At 47.4% G+C, this 8206-nt stretch overlaps 1 long non-coding RNA gene across 1 annotated transcript; it reads left to right on the top strand.

The window, feature by feature from the left end:
- Positions 1–3237: 3237 nt before the first annotated feature.
- On the top strand, positions 3238–5312 carry LOC116567385. The gene is made up of 3 exons (XR_004276207.1): positions 3238–3298; positions 4206–4264; positions 5241–5312. It is a non-coding gene; the product is annotated as an uncharacterized LOC116567385 (long non-coding RNA).
- The last annotated feature ends 2894 nt before the right edge of the window (positions 5313–8206 follow it).

Here is an 8206-nt window from a genome sequence, read left to right as displayed (position 1 = left end):
GTGGGGAGTCTGATTGAGATTTGCTCCCCCCCCCTTTGCCCCGCCCCCAGCTCATGCTCACTCTCTCTCTCTCTCTCTCTCTCAAATAAATAAGTAAATCTTCAAAATGAGAAAACCAAACAAACAAAAACAAAGAGATGAGAAGAGGGCCTGCCACACGAGAAGCACCCAGAAAGTGTTAGTCATCATCAGCGGTATTGCTGTGACATTTATTGGGAAGATCAGTGACTGTCTTATTTGCCCAGATGTACAGGTACTGAGTAGAGTGTCTGGCATGAATAAAGACACAGCAATAAATGGAATCAATGAATGAGTGTACTTCTGAGCTCATTTTTCCAAAGATATTACCCTCACCAGGAAAATGTGAATTTGAAGAGAAAATCTGCACGTTGATGACAATGCTGAACGTGTAAATGGCTTCTGATGTGATTCCAGTTGTCTCTGGGGAAGGGACTGAGAGTCAGTGGTGATTTTCGTATCAAGCCAGTCCGTTAACTCAAAATAAAGTGAGCCCTCGCCAGCAGCTCACAGTTAGCTTCCCTCCGGGGGAATCTCCCTCCTAATGCCAAAGCAATAAAACCTTAGGAACTCATATGGGTATAAAGGAGACAAAGAAACCCTTTCAGAGATAAGAACAATATTTCCTGTGTCCCCTGGGCTCTGTGTCATCACAACCCCGTATGTGTCGAAGCTGTAAAGCCCACATGGCCTTGTTCACTGTGAAAGGGAGGATGAGTCCTGCAGGCCAACTAACCACAGAGCCTGGTGTGACGGGGCCCTTCGACTCCAGTCCTAGACTCTCCCAGGAGGGCCGGGCCCACTCTTCACCCCACCAGAGAGCTCCGGTAATGAAGAGTACAAGTGTTTTATCTAAATATTCCTGGACAGCTATGCTGTGAATCCGTGTGGGTGGTTGGGGCAGGATCTTGGTTGGAAAACAGCTCTCCAATTTCAAGTTTGGAGGTGAGGGGTGGGTCCCCCGCCCTCTCATCATGGTATCACAACCTGCAGCTGACATCTACCTTTTTTTTTTTTGAAGATTTTGTTTATTCATTTGAGAGAGAGAGAGAGAGCACAAGCAGGGGCGAGCAGCAGGAAGGGGAAGAAGCAGGCTCCTCACAGAGCAGGGAGCCTGATGTAGGACTCGATCCCAGGAAGCTGGGATCATGACCTGAGCTGAAGGCAGATGCCTAACCGACTGAGCCACCCAGGATCCCTGACATGTACCTTTACAGACATGGTCGCATATGCTTCCCACAACCGAAGAGTGAGTGGGTTGGTACCTTTATTCCTTTTTCTTTCTTTTAGGGTTCTCTTAAAATACTTATTTTTACACTGTTCAAAATTCAAATGATCCTAAAATCTATGCAGTGGAAAGCCCCTCTTCTCTGTCCACAGCCATCTGTATCTCCTTCCCTGGTGCAACCAAAAATCACTGGTTCCCTGAGAAACCTTCCAGAGATATTTTATGCATATCCAAGCAAGTGTATATCATCTTTCCCTCCTCCACACAAATGGAAACTTGCTTTACCCACTGTTATGCACCTTGAATTTTTTCACCCAATAATATATTTTGGAGCTTATCTGGTATTAGTATATATAGACCGACATCATTTTTGTGTGTGTGTGTGTGTGGCTATGTAGGATTTTGTTATTTAGTTTATTTAACAAGCTCACATAAGTCTTTCCCATCTTTAACTTTTATGAGTAACGCTGTAGTGAATAACCTGTGGGCAAATATATCTCCGGGATGTGTGCGAATATGTCAGAAGATAAATTTCTAGAAGTGGAACTGTTTGGTCAAAGGCTTTGTCCATTTGTAGATTTGATAGCTATTGACAAATTGCCTTCCATAGATAGCCCATTTTTTTAGAGATGATGGAACAGGCTTAAAGAGAGTGAGGGACTTAACTAAAACCATATAGATTGTAAATAGTGCAACTGGGATGACAACTAAGGGGTTTTTTTGCTCTCAGCCCAAGACCCTCGGGACCCATGAACCCAAAGCAACAGGGAACATTGAAGAACCATCACACAGACTCCTGAACTGTAATAAAATCTTCAACTCCACCTATTAAACGTGAAATACTGTGGATTCAGCTTTGAGGAGACCCTAGGATGGATCCTCAGGGAACCCAGCCTAGAAGGAGAGAGACAAGGGAAGAAGGATTTTTGGGTTAGCATACGGGATAAGGATGAGATACAAGGAGAAATGGTGAGAACACGGGAAGGGTCCCTGATCAGTTTTGGCTTCCCAGAAGAGGAGGCATTTAAGGCGCCATGAGAAAACATAAAATGTCCTCTGTGACATTAGTGATGACTTCCTTCTTCCTCAACCCTCGTTATTTCCCATCCCGAAGCTCTTATCAAGTCAGGGATAAGTAGCAAAATGGATTGCTTTGTGAAAGCGCTGTTTATATAAATGGACTCACTGTTTATAATAAAGACCGCCCTATTTTGAGTTTCCGCTCTGGGCCAGACTGTGCTTGCTGGCCCAGCCTTCAACTCGCCGTGTGACCTGGCACATGGAACATCACCCACATGTGCATTAGAGCCACATTTCTAAAATAAAACAGGTCATCAGATGACCTTGAGCTCTCCACCACTTCCCACATGCTATGGCTCTATCTCTGAAGTTTCTAAGGTCACTGAAGGCCCTGCTGGGGCCGGGGGGTGGGGTGAGAGGGTGGGGCTCTGGACAAGGAAGTATCCAGGACTGGCGAATTAGGGAAGAGAAGGAAAAGGACTGGCTAGTCCTCAAACTGACAAATTCGCTTCAGATAATGACACCGGGAAAGAAGGGGTTCCCCATGTCGGGGCAATGATAATACTGACAGCAGCTTCCTTTTATGTTTTTCCAAGCTGATTTTATAGGCTCTTTCATGTGTTCTTCATAACAAGGGTGGGAGGGAGGGAGGGAGGGACTAGTCTCTTCCGGGGTTGGGGAAACTGAGGTAGGGCCAAAGTAGGCTACTCAGCTCAAGTCCCATGGCAAGGCAGGAGCACACCAGGGCTAGAACCCGTTTTCTGTCCTGGCGCCCAACCCAGTCTGTTCGGAGATTCCAAATGAAAGGCAACATTTCAGTTGGGACCAGTCCAAAGTCCCCATGACCTCCTGAAACCTGAACTGAAATGACCTTTGTGTCCTGCCCCACAACCCCCTCACCAGCATCCCAGAGCACGTGAACTCTCTCCCTGGTGGCTAGAAGCAGAATTTTATTTCCAGAGAATAGAGTCTAACGAGCCGTCTTGGTGACCTGGTAGCCATGGATCTGATCACTCAGCCTTGGACTCAGCGGTAAGGGACTTCAGCTGGGGTCCGATGCCAGCCTCCATTCCCTTGCTAACCTGCCTCACCCCTAGCTCCTTGGAGCCTGGGTCCTTCCTCCCTGGGAGGAAGTCCAAATTCCCAGCCCAGGCCGAGTGATCTGGTCATGTGGTGGTTTGGTTGTCTGCAGGCTCTGAACTCTGTTTTGACAGCAACCACCCCTCCCCCATCCACAATCCAAGCTGGAGAATGATGAGCTGGGTGACCCGGGGCCACTTGCTATCTGACCCTTTCCGGGGGCCTGTTGGCCCATCTATGAAAGTACCCCCTAGGTTCCCTTTTTTTGCAGATATGAATAAGAACACAGCCATTTGGGGTCCCTCAAGGGAAGGCTCTGTCTGAAAACAGACGTGATTACTATTTCCATCACCTTTATAATCCTTTAATCACACATTTGCAGCAGGGAGTCTGGGCAGGGTGAGTCCATTTATATAAACAGCAGGAAAAATGAGGCTCTGTTCTATATGCCAACCATGCCTCATAGAAAAGTCAGATCGCTTGCCTTTCATGAACAGAGGAATGAATAAGCCAGGTATTTATCCCCAAACGGCTCACATCTAAGCTGCTGGGACCTGTGCTCACATTATGAAAGATTTGAGAGAGACATATCAGTCCTCCAGGACCAGTGGGGGTGCTGGCCTAGGCTCTCAACTCTTGCCAGTGGGCTGGGTGGCATGAAAGACAGGCTCTCCAGGCAGCCGACTGCCCTAAACAAGGAGTCTCCCATGTCTCTGGCCCTTGGCTCCTGGAAGTATTCACATGGAAGTCTACCCCTGTCATGAATGGAATAAGGAGTCCAGTGCACATTCAAAAACCATTGTTTGGAGAGATTCCCTAACAGAAAGAGAGTTGTGGGTTTTGTTTTGTTTTTTTTAAGATGCCGGGAAGATGGGGAAGAGGATGTGGAATGTCCCACCAGGACTTCTCCATGTCAAAGTGAGGCTTTTAACCAGTGTCCCGGGGGGGTGGGGGTTTGAGGCAGAGAGAGGCCCTCTGTGACAGTGCAGTGACAGTGCAGTGCAGTGCCCCTCCACTCTGAGAAGGACATCCACCTGGGAAACATACCCTGACTCTTCATTTTAGATAATTTCTTGAGTAAAGGTCAGCCTTTCCTTCTGGAGGATTGATGTTCTTACACCTAAGGCTCTCTTTCCTGGTTTTAATGGGCCATTATCATTTGCTATTGCTGCATAACAGACCACTCCAATTTTGTGTTCGGTTGTTCGGTAGCATACAGCAGTAAGCACTTATTTAGCTCATTGGTCTGTGGGTCATCTGCAATGAACTGATCTTGGCCAGACTTGGCTGGACAGTGGGGACACAGCTCTGCACCCGACATATCTCTCATCCTCCTTCTGGGACCAGTGGAGATGGTAGAGTTGCCTGGAGGTGAGGAGAAACGCCCAATGCGTCTTAAAACCAAGGCTCAGAATTGTGACATTATCACATGGCTGAAGACAAAGCAAAGGAGTGGGGAAATATGCTACACTCCTTTATGGGGAGAACCACAAAGTCACAAAGCAAAGGGCATGAACACAGAGGGGTGACACATTGGGATAATGACACGGCCGGGTGTTAGAATCATGCCCCACCCCTCGAAGTTCTTCCAGAAGGGTCCCTCTCCTCACTTCTCATCTGCTCAAGCTGGGTTCAGAGCCTTCTGCCTGGAAGATGAGCCAGGTTGGGGGAGAATGGATGAGACAATGGGGACCCCCTGCAGAGGACCCCATCAGCCCAGAGTAACCTGGCCTCGTGACTGCCTCTCCATCTTCCCCTGGGTGGAGGGTGGGTAGATAGACAATGGAAAGACAGAATTTGCGTGGAGCCAGATGACCACTTCAATCTTGTTAAATTTTCCTGGGAAAATAAAGTGACCACAGCAATACACAGCAGAAACCGGTTACGTTTTCAGGTCAGAAGCCACACACCAGCGCTCACTGGGATGTGAACCATGGAGATGAGCGAGGCTGTGCCCAACCTCTACCAGAAGCTGGTACCTGGAGCAGAGACACTGTAAATGATGCCAACAGTGATTTTGCAGAATCTTGAGAAAAGAGCTTGGCTTCACCAAGACCCTGGCTTCTTCAAGCCAAGGGGAACACAGGCAGTTCAGTTTCCATCCCTGCGGAGTGGCTGTGAACTCAGGATTTTCCAAAAATCCGTGCATGCAACTTTCCCTTCCCAGCCCTGCCCCCCTCCCAGTCCCCCAAGTTAAATAAACCCTGTTGTTTTCTTCCCTGCCATAAAGCATATTATTTCACAGTGTCTCATTTAAAGAGGTTACCAAAAGAAAGCTAAATAGGGATTTTGTTCAGCTGCTGATGACTCTTCCCTATTACCCTCGCTCATTTTCAGTGGCATTTCAACACTTTGGTAATGAATTACCTCTTCCATTTCTGGCACGAAGAAAAAAGGGTTTAAATTAATTTTCAGCAAGGGATACTATTGGTCCAGGCAACTTCCCTCCCACTGTGTTAACATCAATGTCTTGTCTCGTTAAATGCCGATAAACAAGTGTAACACTCTAACAAGCCACAAATTGGCTTATTGACACCTCTGTCAGCTGTTCTCTCTTCCAAAATCCCTGCTTTATAGACATTGGGTGGTTACACAAAATGGGGGCTCTAATGGAACATCAGAAGGAGGAGTCATTGTTAGTATCTGGGCTCCCTCGCTACTCATTTTTGCTGTGTCTGACTTTCATCTAATAATAGATTGCATCAATTTGGTGTCTCCAGTCTCTGGGGTTCTTTTGGGGCACATGCACTATGGCATCTTCACAGAGGGGTTGGGACCCCCCCCATCTTAGTCCTCCCTAACTTTCTCAAGGAATGCCCCATTGTCCATGACACAAGGCAGTCCTCACTATTCAGCAGGACCACTGAGGATAAAACTGCCAGTAACCCTTTAACCTGTCCATTTTGTGTGCTGTTAGGACCTGGGGACACTGGGGACAGGAGAGCAGGTAAAGTCCTATGTGATCTTCCATTGTGGACAGCCAGCTGGAGGATGACTGAATGGCCAATCATCATTCAATGGGCTCTTTGTATTAAATGACAAGAGAAATTGGCCTTAACCCACAGCATGAACTGCACAAAAATGAAGATGACCATGGCTAAGGCCAATGGCTGGCATGTGGCACATGATCAGGACCACTGGAGCTTTCCTGCCTGACCCCTTCTTGAGATCCCAACAACAGGGTAGACAACAACTTCATCTCCTGGGGCAGGCTCGGATGACCCCAGAGGCAGAGGCATGGATGAGATGACTTGTTCTTTTGGCAGGAGGGTTCCATAGTTTTTCTGGTATTCAGAATCAAACACTACTTTTCAAGTTGATATAACCATGAATTTACATAGGAAATCTCTTCTCTCACTCATTCTCCTGCGGACATGGGGACATTATCAGTGATCAATAGAATCAACAATACAAAAGGAATTCCAGAACAACAGGGTGGGGTGCTGACCTCCCAGGACATAGTCTTTCTGCCCCTGTCTAAACCTGTCCCTCCTGCAGCAAGGCTGGAGAAGGTGGTCCACAGTCTTCCAGCCTCTGGCAAAGGATCAAAGAGACCGGCATCCGTGTTCAGTGTATGTGAATGTGTACATATGCACATGTGTGTACACACAGCAGGCACTGGGTGTGGAGGAGGCTAGGGGAAGGGGGTATTGGGGCATCGCTGGTAAAGAACAAAGGTGGCCCCCTCAAGAAAACTTTGAGCATGGCTTCCTTTGCAGATTCCTTCTTAGTGTTGGAGGCTACTGGGGACCTCTCTCTTCTCCAACCTACCCTCACTCCATAGGTGATCTCATCTATTCTCCCAGCTCTAAATATCCAACAACTCTTATTTTCCCCCAGTTTTACTGGGAAATAATTAGGGTACATCACTGGGTCAGTTTAAGGCTTACAGCATGATGGTTGGACTCACAAACATTGTGAAGTGACCACAATAGGTTCAGCTAACATCCATCTTCTCCTACAGATACAGAAAAAAGGAAAGAAAGAAAAAAAGGAACGAGATGTCTTCCTTGTGATGAGAACTCTTGGGATTTAGTCTCTTAACTTTCCTTCCCATGTAGTTTGTGCCACCTGTCAGGCCTCTTCCTGAATCCTCCCCTCTCATCCCCACTGGATGTCCAAGGGAGGTCTCACATAGCCTGTCCCCAAACAAACTCCTGATTTCTCCCCTAAGTGCATTCATCCTACCATCCATCCCATCTAGGTAAGTGGTGACTCCATTTTGCCCGATACTCAGGTCAGAAACCCTGGTGTCCTCTTTGAAGCCTCACGTCCAATATATCAGGAAATCTTACATGCTCTACCTTCAAAATATATCCAGAATCCAACACATCTCTCCCATCCATGCTACCTTCTCTTTTGCTGTCCTCCTGGGCCCAGCCTTGCACCATCCCCCACAGTCCATTCTCAACAGTAGAGAGCCTTCCTTCTATAATGGGTCAGATCACTCACTCCCTTGATAAGAGCCTCACTCAGGGAAAAGCCTGAGTCCTCCCAATGACCTCCAAGACTGGATGAAGCTGGCCCCACAGCCTCCCTGCACTTAACCCCTTACTTGCTCACATTATCCTGGCCATTCTGGTCTCCTTGCTTTTCCTCAAGTCTGTTAGGCACACTCCCAGCTCAAGACCTTTGCAATTGCTGTTCCCTCCCCAAGGAACGTTTTTCGCCTGAGGATGACAAGGTTCACCTCCTTGACTCTTCTAGGCCTTTTCACTAAGGACTTCTCTGCCCTCTTCCTATATAACACTGCACTCTCTAACCCCAGACCAGACATTCTTTATGTTTTCTTCTCCATACTTATCACTACCATATTTTATTTAGACATTTGTCTGTCCTCTCCACGAGAGTATAAATTCC

This window comes from Mustela erminea, chromosome 10 (assembly GCF_009829155.1).
Source record: "Mustela erminea isolate mMusErm1 chromosome 10, mMusErm1.Pri, whole genome shotgun sequence".
In the NCBI taxonomy this organism is placed as follows: Eukaryota; Metazoa; Chordata; class Mammalia; order Carnivora; family Mustelidae; genus Mustela; species Mustela erminea.
This window is presented reverse-complemented; position numbering and strand designations above follow the sequence as displayed.